Source organism: Canis lupus, chromosome 4 (genome assembly GCF_048164855.1).
Source record: "Canis lupus baileyi chromosome 4, mCanLup2.hap1, whole genome shotgun sequence".
NCBI classification, from domain to species: Eukaryota; Metazoa; Chordata; class Mammalia; order Carnivora; family Canidae; genus Canis; species Canis lupus.
The window spans coordinates 18,770,538-18,787,011 of NC_132841.1; the positions used below are offsets into that span (position 1 = coordinate 18,770,538).

The 16,474-nt window shown below is 38.1% G+C and overlaps 1 protein-coding gene across 9 annotated transcripts in view; it reads right to left on the minus strand.

Annotated features, from left to right (window-relative positions):
* Nucleotides 1-16,474, minus strand: part of CTNNA3 (catenin alpha 3) — a 1,664,912-nt gene that overhangs the window by 692,346 nt on the left and 956,092 nt on the right. Inside the window, exon 1 of one of the 9 annotated variants that reach the window (XM_072823265.1) lies at nt 11,372-11,496. The exons of the other annotated variants lie outside the window; for them this stretch is intronic. The gene's annotated coding sequence lies outside the window, so the exon portion shown is untranslated. Of the gene's footprint in view, nt 1-11,371; nt 11,497-16,474 lie in introns of those variants that run through there. 9 annotated transcript variants of the gene reach the window in all.

Genomic DNA, 16,474 nt, shown 5'->3' on the forward strand with positions numbered 1-16,474 from the left:
GCAGTATCCCTCCCAGCTCTAAATTTTCATGGTTTGATGAAATTTTAAGTTCAAAATCTTTTAATCTTTATATAGGATATAGCACTTCATAACTTTCACATTTTTATTCCAGTGAGAGCAATTTATGTTGTGACATAAAAACTAACTCAAACTAGGGGCACCTAGGTGGCTCAGTTGGTTAAGCATTTGACTGTTGATCTCAGCTCAGGTCTTGATCTCAGGGTCATGAGTTCAAGCCCCATGTTTGAAAAAAAACAAAAACAAAACAAACAAACAAAAAACAAAGTAACTCAAACTACCTGAAATCAAGAGGAGATTTATTGTCCTATCTTCCATAAAGTCTTGGTCACTATTTAGATCTTGTCCCAGGGACACAAGTTGGCATTTGTAGTACTTGGTTTCTCTTCATCTCTCAACTCTGTTTTATATTATATTGGATTAATCCTCAAATATATATATGGCAATTCTCTGCTGTTCTAAGAACAAGTCCTCTCACTATAAAATTCCAGCAAAAAGAAACGAGCCTGCTTCTCTTATGGTCCTAGCAAAAGTTAGCTTCTTTCTAATTTGCTCTAATTAGATTACAGGCCTTTCTCTGCAACAATGAATACAGTCAGGAAAATGTGATACACCAATATAAGAAGTGTGCACTGCATGTCTTCTGGAACCAGAGATGAGCTAACTGGAAGGGGTTTGCTTGGAACAACAGGATATCATGATGTATACTTTGAGGATTAAACCAACATAGCATAAACCAGAGCTGAAAGAGGGAAACAAACCAATTATGAAGATACTGTTTCAGTCCTTGGAACAATGCCTGCAAGTCTACTGACACTTTACCGAGGACAAACCCACAAATCCTCTTTATTTACATAAATAGTTTAAATTGTTTTTTTTTTCTGTCATAACATAATTAGTACCAACTGAATTAAAAATATAAAAATATTTTTTACATTATAGAGCATCATATCCTATATTCAGGTCAGGAAAGCTCAAAGCACTCAGTATCTTCAATATGTATGATATATGTATTATACATATTGAAATAAGGCACTCATAAATATGTATTATTTCATACAATGTAACAAAGATATAATTAAAAGAAGCCTGTATGTACTAAGAGAGTGTGTACCAAGTAAGAAGGAACTAAAAGTACTCTCTTATCTATAAAATAATAAGTGGGAAAAGAAAGGAAAAATAAAGACATGAAAGATGCATACAAGAGGTAAAAAATGATATATTTCAAAGTTGAAATACTCAAGACATGCATGTTGTTCCTCACTTTATCTTCTTGACTCTCTCCATTTCTTCTGGTTAGTGTCAGTGGGTGCACACCTATCCTAATATAATAATAGCATTTTAAGAAATACCTTTAAATCCTCTTTGCCCTCTTCTATTAGAATGTGAGCTCCAGGGCAGCCCAGGTGGCGCAGCGGTTTAGCGCCGCCTGCAGCCCAGGACGTGATGCTGGAGACCTGGGATAGAGTCCCACATAGGGCTCCCTGCATGGAGCCTGCTTCTTCTGTCTCTGCCTCTCTCTCTCTGTCTCTATGAATAAATACATAAAATCTTTAAAAAAAAAAAAAAAAAAAAGAATGTGAGCTCCATGAATTCAGAGACCTTTGTTTTGATTTTGTTTTGATTACTAATGTATATTTTTAATTACTAAATAAGTCCCTAGAATACATAAGAATATAGTAAAAAAAAAAAAATGTTAAATGATTTACAAACAGGGGATAAGATGAAGAGGCAAGGTGAGAGGTCCAAGGAAAACATGAACCATTCTAAACACTTTCTTCTTACTCACCCTAAAAACCCTAATCCCTATTGACTGTTTTTATTCAGATATACACGTAACATTTAATAATCCAAATTCTAAGACTTAGGACATAAGGAAGAAGCTATTATCTTCTAGAAACTTATATTCTTTTTTTAAAAATAAATTTATTTTTTATTGGTGTTCAATCTACCAACAAACAGAATAACACCCAGTGCTCATCCCGTCAAGTGCCCTCCTCAGTGCCCGTCACCCATTCACCCCCACCCCCTCCCCTCCTCCCCTTCCACCACCCCTAGTTCGTTTCCCAGAGTTAGGAGTCTTTATGTTCTGTCTCCTTTTCTGATATTTCCCACACATTTCTTCTCCCTTCCCTTATATTTCCTTTCACTATTATTTATATTCCCCAAATGAATGAGAACATACACTGTTTGTCCTTCTCCAATTGACTTATTTCACTCAGCATAATACCCTCCAGTTCCATCCACATTGAAGCAAATCGTGGGTATTTGTCGTTTCTAATGGCTGAGTAATATTCCATTGTATACATAAACCACATCTTCTTTATCCATTCATCTTTCGTTGGACACCGAGGCTCCTTCCACAGTTTGGCTATTGTGGACATTGCTGCTATAAACATCGGGGTGCAGGTGTCCCGGCGTTTCATTGCATCTGTATCTTTGGGGTAAATCCCCACCAGTGCAATTGCTGAGTTGTAGGGCAGGTCTATTTTTAACTCTTTGAGAAACCTCCACAGTTTTCCAGAGTGGCTACACCAGTTCACATTCCCACCAACAGTGTAAGAGGGTTCCCTTTTCTCCGCATCCTCTCCAACATTTGTGGTTTCCTGCCTTGTTAATTTGCCCCATTCTCACTGGTGTGAGGTGGTATCTCATTGTGGTTTTGATTTGAATTTCCCTGATGGCAAGTGATGCAGAGCATTTTCTCATGTGCTTGTTGGCCATGTCTATGTCTTTCTCTGTGAGATTTCTCTTCATGTCTTTTGCCCATTTCATGATTGGATTGTTTGTTTCTTTGGTGCTGAGTTTAATAAGTTAATTATAGATCTTGGAAACTAGCCCTTTATCTGATATGTCATTTGCAAATATCTTCTCCCATTCTGTAGGTTGTCTTTTAATTTTGTTGACTGTATCCTTTGCTGTGCAAAAGCTTCTTATCTTGATGAAGTCCCAATAGTTCATTTTTGCTTTTGTTTCTTTTGCCTTCGTGGATGTATCTTGCAAGAAGTTACTGTAGCCGAGTTCAAAAAGGGTGTTGCCTGTGTTCTGCTCTAGGATTTTGATGGAATCTTGTCTCACATTTAGATCTTTCATCCATTTTGAGTTTGAGTATGGTGAAAGAGAGTGGTCTAGTTTCATTCTTCTGCATGTGGATGTCCAATTTTCTCAGCACCATTTATTGAAGAGACTGTCTTTCTTCCAATGGATAGTCTTTCCTCCTTTATCGAATATTAGTTGACCATAAAGTTCAGGGTCCACTTCTGGGTTCTCTATTCTGTTTCATTGATCTATGTGTCTGTTTTTGTGCCAGTACCACACTGTCTTGATGACCACAGCCTTGTAGTACAACCTGAAATCTGGCATTGTGATGCCCCCAGATATGGTTTTCTTTTTTAAAATTCCCCTGGCTATTCGGGGTCTTTTCTGATTCCACACAAATCTTAAAATAATTTGTTCTAACTCTCTGAAGGAAGTCCATGGTATTTTGATAGGGATTGCATTAAATGTGTAAATTGCCCTGGGTAACATTGACATTTTCACAATATTAATTCTGCCAATCCATGAGCATGGAATATTTTTCCATCTCCTTGTGTCTTTCTCAATTTCTTTCAGAAGTGTTCTATAGTTTTGAGGGTATAGATCCTTTACATCTTTGTTTAGGTTTATTCCTAGGTATCTTATGCTTTTGGTGCAATTGTAAATGGGATTGACTCCTTAATTTCTCTTTCTTCAGTCTCATTGTTAGTGTATAGAAATGCCACTGATTTCTCAGCATTGATTTTGTATCCTGCCACGCTCCCAAACTGAAACTTATTCTAATGAAAGAGAACAGGCTATATATTTTTTTTTAAACTTCACATATTTCAAAAGAATAAACTTCATATATTTCATAATTAGTGGAAGTTAAATTAAATTGGAGCCAATAATACCATAGAGTTTGTAGAAAAGCTTTCCTAAATGTGTTTAGGTGTTTAAGTTTGTTGAGCTTGGAAAGTGGAAGGGAGAGAGAATTTTATTAAATATGAAATAAGAAGCTATTCTGGGGACAATAAATTCTAAAATGGAGAAAAAAACAATGGCAGAATGAAAGTTAAAATATATATGTAGGATCTCACAGGAGATATCTGCAACTACTTTTTGTCCCCATCCCTGGTAAAAAGGTCTGGAAGGGAATAGGACTTATATGACAGAAGAGCACAAGGAGTGTATTTTTTTAGATATTTGTGTGAAGAAGAAACAGAAAGCATGTCCATGGGTATCATCAAATCACATCACTTCTCTGATCATAAACAACCAACAGCTTTCCATGGGTTTCCGAATAAAATCCAAATGTTTCCCTGCCTATTCCTTCATCATCACCACCCACTGCTCTCATTATATTACAACCACACCAACTTTCTCTCTTATCTCAAACTCATTGTGCTCAAATGAAGAGGTTTGCATGGGGCTATTCCCACTGCTTGGAATGCTTTCTTCCCACTTCCCTCAATATCTCCATCCCTAGTTTTCATTAAGTTAGATCTCAGAGCAAATGTCACCTCCTCAGAGAGGACTTCTCTGACACTGCCTACAGTACCCAATTCACCAGTTACTCGTATAGCTGATGATAAAAGAGAATGCAAGACAATATGGGAGAGGAAAAAATGAGAAGTGTCTTGTCACAGGTAGGGTTTCACAGAATTTCCAATATGTGAGACCTAGTCCCACAAGCACAGCAGAAAGGGCACGGAGAAGGCAAAATCATATACATCTGCTTTTCCTTACCATTGTTTTAAAACTTTCAGAAATTCAGGGGTGCCAGGTGGCTCAATTGGTTAAGCATCTGACACTTGGTTTCCGCTCAGGTCATGATCTCAGGGTCATTAGATCAAGCCCCACATGAGGGTCATGCTCACCACAGAGTATGCTTGAATTTCTCTTTCTCCTTCTCCCTCTACCCCTCCCCCCTTCCTCTCTCCCCATCTCGCTCTCTATCTCTAACATAAATAAATAAAATTTTTAGAAAAAATAAATTAAACTTTCAGAAATTCAAAACAAAAGAAACAGGGCAGAAAGAATAGAAATGGAGAGAATACAAGGTCAAGGCTGGTGAGTATTAGGCCTATGCAAATTTGTAGCAGGGAAATTAGACAAAAGAGCCCTAAAACTTTATAAACCTTCCTTCCAAAATATGGAATACAGAGGTGTGCATGTGAGCATACATGTTCACATGTGTACTTATGTATGTGGTACATGTGTACAGTCACATGTTGAATGTGACAGAGTATGCATCAATGGCAGCTCTAGAAATAGGTTGTGGAAAGGACTTGGGTACAGCTTATATCCTAATAAACTTTACTTATGATACTGAATTTTGACTTTCATATGATTTCTATGTGTCACAAAATATTATTCTTTTTCATATTTTTCAACCATTTAAAAACTGTACTTAGGTTGCAAGACAGACAAAACCAGATGGCTTGAGCCTAGAAGGCCATTACTTGCCTCAGCTATAAAAAAATAGCATTCCAAAATTTATATCTTAGAATTTTAAGGGATCACAAAGAAATAAAGCATAATGAGAGTTGAGAGCCATAGGAAAGAATAACTTCTTACTACTATTGCCAACAAATAGAAAATGTTACTTTTAAATGTGGTATTTTCTTCTGGACCTCCTTATAAGTCATTTTAAATTCCTTTTAGAATTAATTTATTATTAATGTACACAGATTTTTTTCAGTATGAAAATTTTTCATTAAAGTGATTTTAAATGGAGGCAAAGAAGTACACTTGGCTATTTATTAACTACAAAATATACAACTGCTGAAGGGTCTATAGCACCTATAACAATTTATTACCTTGTTATCCCAAAATGTTTGGATATTTCAATATCACTGAAAAAAATGCCAGAGATATTTCAAGGGATTTCTTTTCCTTTCCACAAAAGTACATTTAATAGATTGCTATGAAAAGTTGGCCATATTATCTATTCTACTCAAAAGGGAAATTCTCCTTTTGGGGTTTGACTCGGCCTCACTGGCACTGTAGCTGGGAAGTAAAACACGCAAGGGTGGGATTCTCTGGAAATCAGGCAAATGTGGGTTTTGCTGCTTAAGAGGTATGTGTTTCCTTGGGCAAAATGGAGTCTTACTATTTCCTCTACTGAAAACTGGACCTTAGTTCCCTCACTTCTAAAGTAGAAACAGAAATTCCTACTTCTCCAGGGAAAAGAGATGTTTAATAAAGTGAAATAAAACAAGAAAATATGTGTAATATTCACATCGCCAGTATAATGTGCAGAATCTATTATTATCCTCAATTAGTCTTTATGATACAAGTAGGAATAGGTACAGCCTGACCCAGCAGCTGTATGTATGCCTACCTATAACAAGAATCATTCCCAGAGGGATCCCTGGGTGGCGCAGCGGTTTGGAGCCTGCCTTTGACCCAGGGCGCGATCCTGAAGACCCGGGATCGAATCCCACATCAGGCTTCCGGTGCATGGAGCCTGCTTCTCCCTCTGCCTGTGTCTCTGCCTCTCTCTCTCTCTGTGACTATCATAAATAAATAAAAATTAAAAAAAAAAAAGAATCATTCCCAGAATTTGTTTTAAGAAGTGATCCTGTAACACACGTATTGAGATAGGAAGACATAAGAAGGAAAAAATTGATTTTTTAATTTTGTTATTGTCCCATCTGATCTTAAAAACTAGATTCCTAGATTAAAAATCCATGACTTATTCATAGCATGAAACAGGACAGGTCTCCAGTTCTCAAGAGAACCAATGCAATGCAAATCCTGAGCTCTTTTTATGTAGTTCAAAACTACTAAGAATTTGCCCGTACAAAAATTGGGTGAAAGAAAAGTGGGGCAATTAAAAATATCTTTTTCAAAAAAAAAAAAATCTTTTTCTAACTAGTTTTCAAGTACCCTTATTCCAAAATAGAGCAGTATCCTTGCCAGAACTCCAAGTCATTAAGAAGATGGGATGGCCCTGTCACATATAAAATATGGCCACTTCTGAATTATATCTAAAGATAATTAACATCTATGTGACATTTCTGAAATGTCAGGTACAATAAAGGCAAACAACTTTATCAAAATGGAAATCATACTTTTAGCATAAAAATGATAATAATATGAATTTCACTTCAGTTTTCAAGTGCAAAAAGCAATATTTGGTGACTTTTTCTAAACTTTTCTAGATGTCATCAGTATTTCAAGAACGTTTTTTTTTCATTTTATAATAAAGAAATGCTATCCACGACATCACTTTCCAGGCTTTCTGATAGGCATATACTCATGTCAGAAAGGAGATGGAAAACTGAAAATATAATATCTCATTATAAACTATTCACTGTTCAAGCCTCCAGGCTGGCAATATGTATTTAAATAATAGGTCATAAAAACCTCTTGGTACATAATGATGTAATAAATGTGAGAACACCTCTAAGGCTAACTAACTTATTTTCCCAATTGTTAGGTTACTCCCTGCTATGATCCCATCACCAAATGAAAGTTTAGGCATATTCCTTTGGGCAAAAGAAATAGTGGTAGGAAAAGAAAATTGTTATTTCTGGTTGGAATGAAAAAAACAGCCTTTTAATCATCTAAAGTGTTCTCTGTGGGTCAGATCTCTCTCTGTTTAGGTCAACTCAACTATAAAATTCTCAGAGTTTTTTTTTTTTTTTTTTTAAGTTTTCAACCTTCCAAGATACCTATGTGAAGCTGATAAAAAAAAATTACCTGTCTACAAAGTATACTAAGGAAATTAAGATTTCACTTATTGCATCTCAAAATGAAAACAAAAATCTTCCTATCAGAAGAAATTTAATTCTTTACCCCCCCCCCCCCCACAGAAATTTTAACATCAGAAAACAAAACTTATCTTTATTAGTCAGATGGAAATTTGGAGAAATTGCGCTGGGGTATGAAATAAACAAATGCTAGGAACAGTCATTATATACAATACACGAATAAATTAATCTTCAGAAAAAAATCCATGCACCAAATATGATGAGGATGTATGTATACATACATGTGTAAAGTGAATAGGTTTGTTTATCAAACCCTGGAAAACTACTGCAAAGGAGTCATTTCAGGGAAAATGGCAGAAAGCAAGTAGCACCTTATGTAGCTGACAGTTTGGAATTGTAGTATTTCCAATGGTCACAAGCTTTCAAAACACCAATGAACTTCTCTATGAATTTTAACATGAGTATGATTTAAAATTTATTAAGCTTTTTTAAAAGTCGCATTCCTGGTACATGAAAAGACATTGTCCTGAGACCACCTTTTTGAAGTAGCTTTCAAGACTTTGTGAAAGAATATTGTGAGGGATAAATTAAAACTGCACAAGAGAGCTATGTATATAAAGACTGCTAACCTATCGTGGTTCTTTGGTTCCAATCACATCATAAACATTGCTGGGCTGGCTTAAGACAACTATTCATTTAAAATAATGTTTTTATCTTTATAAACCATTTACTCTTTGATTTATTTATTTATTTATTTATGATAGTCACGGAGAGAGAGAGGGAGAGGCAGAGACATAGGCAGAGGGAGAAGCAGGCTCCATGCACCGGGAGCCCGACGTGGGATTCGATCCCGGGTCTCCAGGATCATGCCCTGGGCCAAAGGCAGGCACTAAACCGCTGCGCCACCCAGGGATCCCTAAACCATTTACTCTTGTAGAATTTAACATATTGTGGAGTTTCAGGTGACTAATTTGACTGCCATTCAAGCAAATCAGCTTCTGATTTTGAAAAAGAGAGATATAGAAGATCCAGCTCTTTTTTTTTAAACACATCAGAATGAAGTTTTATTTTATTTTATTTTTTTTAATTTTTATTTATTTATGATAGTCACAGAGAGAGAGAGAGAGAGAGAGGCAGAGACACAGGCAGAGGGAGAAGCAGGCTCCATGCACCGGGAGCCCGACGTGGGAATCGATCCCGGGTCTCCAGGATCGTGCCCTGGGCCAAAGGCAGGCGCCAAACCGCTGCGCCACCCAGGGATCCCCAGAATGAAGTTTTAATAGGTGCTCATAATAGGTGCTCACTTAAAGGTGCTCATAATGTTCTTAATGTAAAATCTTCCATGTGAAAAGAGAAGTGACCTACCAAAAATTGAGCTTTCCATAGCTCATGTATTATTTTTCTCTGCAAGTGCCATAGGCAATTATGCTGAAAAATGGTGCTCCTGTTAACATGGCCATCCCACCTCTGAGGAGATTTTCTTCCTGGAAAATTTAACCAAGAATGTGATTTGATCTTATAATGTATATATGCTCTTAGTCCTTTAATCTATCACCTACGTAATATACCCTTAGGTGGCATCAGAAGTGAAATCTGAAATGCTTATGGCACCAATTATAAGAAATGTTAAGTAGCATTTCAGATGGTGTGGGAATGGGCAGATTCTTGCTTGAGATTCATAATTCTCATCAGTAGCAGAAATATGTCACTCTCAGGAGATAAAACTATACTGAAATAACAGAAGAAATTGTCCAGAAATTGAAAAAGTAATTTACCTATGTTGCAAAATCTTATGACAAAATGGAACCCTAACAAATTGATGTGTATTGATATCAGGCCCTTAAGCCTATATTGCTGAGAGATAAAATATGAAAGACAGAAATTTAGATATAGAACCATTATATTAGATCCATGATTACATTAGCTAAAAAGAAAAAAAGCTCAAGAGATAGAGGAAAACATCTAAGAAACTCATCAAGATTTATGCTTCAAGCAATGTACTGATATCTGTAGTATATCAAGACATAATAAAAGCATTATTATTCTGCTGGATCATTTTAAGAATTCCATTTGTTTATAAATCAAATAAAAATTAACTGGATTGGCTTAAATAGGAGAATAATATATTCTCATACTTCATATATGTGTTTTTGTACATGTATACACACATATGTAGACACATACAGTCACATACACAATATACCCTATACACAATACACACATTACACAATACACACAAAAACCCATTTGAAAACACCAGCGACTCTTCTAAACACTTTGAACCACATGGTGAGAATCAAACCAAGATTATAGGCTTGAATTGATGTCAGTATAAAAGAATATTCCAGGGTACCTGTTACAAATCCTTGTAAAACTGAAACCCATATCTTGGTGATCTACAATAGAAGCTATTTCCTGCTGCAGCGCAAGAGAAGCAGCAGTGAGGAAAAATTGAGTCAGCTAGGTTATCAGGCCAGCCTGAAGGTAATCATGTCAGAAGCAAGTCAGAAAACATTCAAGGATAACACACATGAGACAGGGCAACTTCAGGCCTGGAAACTATGACCAATGCCTCTTCGATAAATTTCAGAAGGCTAGCAATTTTAAGCTAAACGTAAAATGATCTGTAAAACCATATTGAAAAATTATGATGAAAAAGAAATACTACACATAAAAAGTCCTATAATCTATTACGTTACTTTTAAGAGGAAAATTCTACCACAGATTGAATGTTCAAACAGAAAGGAGGTTATCAGGGCATGTGAATCCACATTGTTTTCTTGCTGATATGTTGTGGGGGAATAGAGTGGTTCTGATTTATTTTAAATGTATGTGTATGTGAACTAATTATAGTAGTGAAAAGATATGTCCTAGTATAAATTATGAATTTTATAAGCTACACCTTATACTTTTGCACGTTGCAAAATAAACATTAGAATTTAGGAATGTTCTTTACCTAATTCTATACTTGTGACCTAGAATACTCATTTTGTACTGGAGCAGAAGCTACGTACACCTCGGGCTTAGAGAAAGGAATATAATGCCCTTATACAGCATGTGATGTAGCTAATTAATGGCATTCTCCATTTTGTTACTTTTGTTTTTTCTGCTTTACCATACGTTCTTAGTTTTATTGGGATATAATTGGCATAAAATAAAGTGTTCATATTTAAAGTTTGAAGTTCAACATTTTACATGCAGACAACCAATACTTCCAGGACCATTTTTTGAAATAGTTATCCTTTTTTCATTGGATTGCCTTTACGCTTTCTTTGAAAACCGGTTGTACACATACATATAGATCTATTTCTGTACTCTGTTCTTTTTTGTTGATGTTTTTCTAAGCTCCTTTTAATATTACACTATCTTGATTAGTGTAGCTTTATAATAAATCTTGAAATCATGTATTGTTAATACTCCAATTTTGTCCTTCCTTTTCAAAGTTGTTTTGGCTAGTATTGATCCTTTGCATTTCCACATAAATTTTTAGAAATAGTTTTTTTCCAATATCTATAAAAATGCCAGCTGGGATCTTTGGATAAAATTGCATTAAATCGGGGGCGGGGCAAGATGGCGGAGGAGTAGGTGCCTCACCTCCCCCGGCCCCACCCACTTACCGAGATAACTTCCAAACCATCTTGAAAACTTACGAATTCCACTTGAGATTTAAGGAGAGAACAGCTGGAACGCTACAGAGAAACGCGTTTTTGCTTCTAACAAGGAAGGAAGACGGAAAAAAAAAAAAAAAAAAAAAAAAAGAATCCAGTGGGGGAGGGGCCGCGAGGAGCCGGGCTAAGGCTGTGGTGAGAGCCTCCCGGAGAGGAAAGCCCGCCCCCGAGAAGCGGGAACTTTAAAAATACGCACTGGATTCTTCCCGGATGGAAAAGCGATTAGCAGGGAAATCGAGCAGAATCGCTGGATCTGGAGGGGCGGTGGAGCCTCCAGGTTCCCGGAGTCCCTGAGAGAGGAAGCGCGCCCGGGAAGACGCGCCGCAGACTGTGGGCGGAGCGCGGTAAAGGCCTGGAGCGCGCACGCGCGGGGCCTCAGGGAGAAGCCGGTGGGTCAGGCGGGGGCTCGGGCGGAGGGGCTGCGCCTGCTGCCTTCCCGCCGCGGCCACAGGAGTGTGATTCCAGCAGCGCAGGCCCCGGACCCCAGGGCGCCGGGGGACACAGCCTACTATCCTGCGCTCCTGCCGATGGGAGGAGGCTGCGAGGGCACAGGACGGTGAGGACGCTCCTGCCGCCGGGCGCCCCGAGGTTGTGCAGGTCAGCGCCCCCACCCCGGGGGGCACCCAGGCCAGTGCGGACTGGGACACTGTGGTAGTTCGTGCGGGAGCTGACCCCAGAGCTGGGGAGCTGGCTGCGGGCCGGTGGTGGTGGTCCTCCTTGTTCCACCCTGTGCCTGGGAGGGGCGGGGCCGCCAGGGAACAGAGGCCTCAGGGGGTCAACAGCTCCCACTGAGCCTGCACCCAGCGGGGAGGGGGGGGGAGAGGCAGCTCCCCCAGGTGCACACACGAATCAGCACAGCAGGCCCCTCCCCCAGAGACCAGCTGGAAGGACGGGGAAGAGCAAGTTCTCCACCGAGCAGCGCTGGAAAGCTCCAGGGGCAGTTGAGGGATTTACTACATAGAACCAGAGGATACCCCTCCTTTTTTTTTTTTCTTCCTTTTTTCTAGTACAACTCAGTTTTGTTTTGTTTTGTTTTGTTTTAAGATTTATTTATTTATTCATTCAGAGAGAGAGAGGCAGGCCCCATGCAGGGAGCCTCACCCGGGACTCCATCCCAGTCTCCAGGATCGTGCCCGGGCTGCAGGCCGCGCTAAACCACCTGCCACCGGGGCTGCCTACAACTCAGTTTTATATTTGACTGTAAATTTCCAATTTTTATTCTATTTTCCTACCTTACCTACAATATTTAACATCTCTTCATTTTTAAGTTTCTTCCTTTTTGACTTTCATATTTCTACAATTACAGGTCCTAGATATATTTTCCACTTCTAGATTCCCTTCAACATACTCAATTTTGGGAGATGTACAAGATATGGTTTTTTTGCTTTGTTTTGTTTGTGTTTTTTGTTTTCTCTGCCTCATTTTGTTCTACAATGGCAGAAGTTAATACCTTCTAAAACATGACCAGCATGCACCCGGAACCAAGTGGTATACCGTGCCTGTGAAATTCCCTATTCCCATTCTGCCCCCTCTTTTATCTCATTTATGTTTTGGTGGTCAGTGTTGGGTCCCTCTACAAGTATTTCTGGTTTATATAAATTTGGGACTGAGCATCTTCTAACATACAGACTTAGTATACTCAGAAACAAGAGAATCACCCTCTAGAACCCCTCAGGTAGATTACATTCTCCCTCCACTACAAATTTGTCACCACCACCATCTCCCAGTCCTCCCCTTTTTTCTTCTCTCTTTTTTTTTTTTTTTTTCAATTTTCTTTTTTCTTTTCTTTTTTCTCTTCTTTAGGATTGCTGGCCTTTTATTTTTTACTACTTTGTTTTAAAATTTGTTTTTCACTTTCATGGTCCCTTTGTATTATTTCATTCTGATCTTTGTTTTCAATTTCTGGTCTCTGAACTCGGCAGAATCATCTGGGGTGAAATTTACTTAGGTCGTAGTTGATATTCTTGATGCAGCCCACTCATACAGCCACTCTGCACTGAGCAAAATGACTAGAAAGAACTCACCACAAAAGAAAAAAAATCAGAAACAGACTCTCTGCCACAGAGTTACAGAATTTGGATTACAATTCGATGTCAGAAAGCCAGTTCAGAAGCACAATTATAAAGCTACTGGTGGCTCTGGAAAAAAGCATAAAAGAATCAAGAGACTTCATGACTGCAGAATTTAGATCTAATCAATTAAAAATCAATTAAATGAGATGTAATCCAAACTGGAGGTCCTAATGACAAGGGTTAACAAGGTAGAAGAAAGAGTGAGCAATATAGAAGACAAGTTGATGGCAAGGAAGGAAGCTGAGGAAAAAAGAGAAAAACAATTAAAAGACCATGAGGAAAGGTTAAGGGAAATAAATGATAGCCTCAGAAGGAAAAAAGCCTATGTTTAATTGGGGTTCCAGAGGGCACTGAAAGGGACAGAGGACCAGAAAGCATATTTGACCAAATCATAGCTGAGAACTTCCCTAATTTGGGGAGGGAAACAAGCATTCAGATCCAGGAGATAGAGAGATCACCATCTAAAATCAATAAAAACCATTCAACACCTTGGCATTTAATAGTGAAACTTGAAAATTCCAAAGATCAAGAGAAAATCCTTAAAGCAGTGAGAGACAAGAGATCCCTAACTTATATGGGGGGAAGTATTATATCAACAGCAGACCTCTCCACAGAGACCTGGAAGGCCAGAAAGGGCTGGCAGGACATATTCAAGATCCTAAATGAGAAGAACATGCAGCCAAGAATACTTTATCCAGCAAGGCTCTCATTCAGAATAGAAGGAGAGAGAATGAGTTTCCAAAATAGGCAGAAACTGAAAACTGTGTGGAGGTTCCTCAAAGAGTTAAAAATAGAACTACCCTATGACCCAACAATTGCACTGCTGGGGATTTACCCCAAAGATACAGATGCAGTGAAACGCCGGGACACCTGCACCCCAATGTTTATAGCAGCAGTGTCCACAATACCCAAACTGTGGAAGGAGCCTCGGTGTCCTTCGAAAGATGAATGGATAAAGAAGAAGTGATATATGTATACAATGGAATATTATTCAGTCATTAGAAATGACGAATACCCACCAGTTACTTCAACATGGAGGGTATTATGCTGAGTGAAATAAATCAATTGGAGAAGGACAAACATTATATGGTCTCATTCACTCGGGGAATATAAAAAATAACGAAAGGAATTATAGGGGAAAGGAGAGAATCTGGGTGGGAAATATCAGTGAGGAACACAGAACATAAGAGACTCGTAATTCTGAGAAATGAACAAGGGGTGGTGGAAGGGAGATGGGCGGGGGGATGGGGTGACTGGGTGATGGGCACTGAGGGAGGCACTTGATGGGATGAGCACTGGGTGTTATACTATATGTTGGCAACTCAGACTCCAATAAAAAAATATACCAAAAAAATTGCATTAAATCTATGGGTTGGTCTGGGAAGAACAAACACCTTAACATTATTAACTCTTCTAACCAACTTATATCTCAAGGTATTTAGGTTTTATTTCATCTCTCTTGGAAATGTTATATAGTTTTCTGTGTATAGGCCTTGTTAATTTGTCAGATTTATATTTTGTAGTTTTTATATTATTAAAAATAGTTTTGTTGTTTTAATTGTTTCCTAATTTCCTTTGATAGAATAGATACAACTTAATTTTGTATATTAGTCTTGTATTCTAAAACCTTGTAAAACTTTCTTTAGTTACAATTTGGAGGATTAATAGATACTATATTTTCTACATATATAATTATGTCATTTACACAGCTTCTTCCTTTCCAATCCAGATGTCTTCTATTTCTTTTTCTTGACATACTTCACTAGATACAGCCTCTGGTATAATGTTGAATAAAAGTGGTAAGAGTGGACACCCTTGCCTTGTTTTGTATCTTAGAAAGAATCTAGTATTTCAGTATTAAATATGTTTACTATAGGCTTTTCATGCCTGCCTCTTATCAAATTGAAGAAGTATCTTTCTCTGTCTAGTTTTCTGATAGTTTTTATTAAGGACGGATGTTGAATTTGGTCATCATGCTTTTCTTGTTTTTTCCATTGTGATTATCATCGTTTTTCTTCAGTTTTTTGGTGAATTTGAATGGTGAATTTACACGAAATTTTTAAGAGTTTATTTATTTGAGAGTGAGGGAGAGAGAGCACGTGCACAAGTTGAGCACAAAGGGCAGAGGGAGAAGGAGAAGCAGACTCCCCTGCTGAGCAGAGAGCCCAATGCAAGGCTCAAACCTAGGACCCTGAAATCATGACCTGAGCCAAAGGCAGATGCTTACCTGACTAAGCCACACAGGTGACCCTGAATGTTTATATTTAAATCAACATTGTATTCTTAAAATCAATTCCATTTTGTCCACTTGTATTAGCCTATTTAGACACCTTTTGATTATATTTTCCCATATTTAAAAAAAAATGTTTAGGGAGCAAGGGAAGATAGCAGAGTAGGAAGACGCTCATCCCACAGATATACCTAGATGAAAACCATATCAATGCAACTAATCCATACAATAAACCAATGACTGGTAGAACAGACTCTGCATGGTTAAGATTAATTGTAGAGAGGAAGTCCACACCAAAAATCTCAAGAAGGGCATAACCCTAGTCGGGAAGCAAACTAACCAATGAGACTAACCACAAATGAGAGGGACATCACAAGTGTGGGAGAAGGAAGAGAAACAGATCCCACATTGAGGACCCCAGACATAGGAGACCTGCACTAGGAAGTTGAAACTTCATAACATTTAGCTTTGAAAGCCAGAGGGGCTTAACTTCATGAGTTTTACAATAAGTGGGGCTTAACTCTGGGAACTTTAAAAACCAGAGGCTAGCTCTGGAAGAATCAGAAGGCAATAGGAAACTGAGTGCCTATGCTTAAAGAGATAGTGTAACAAACAACCTCTCCAAGATACAGCATAGAAGCAGCAGTTTGAAAAACAACTAAAGTATAGAGGATGATTTATTTACTAATCTCAAAACATGTGCTGAAGGAGCAGAGATCTTCAGGAGACTTCTCTGAGAACAAAAGAACT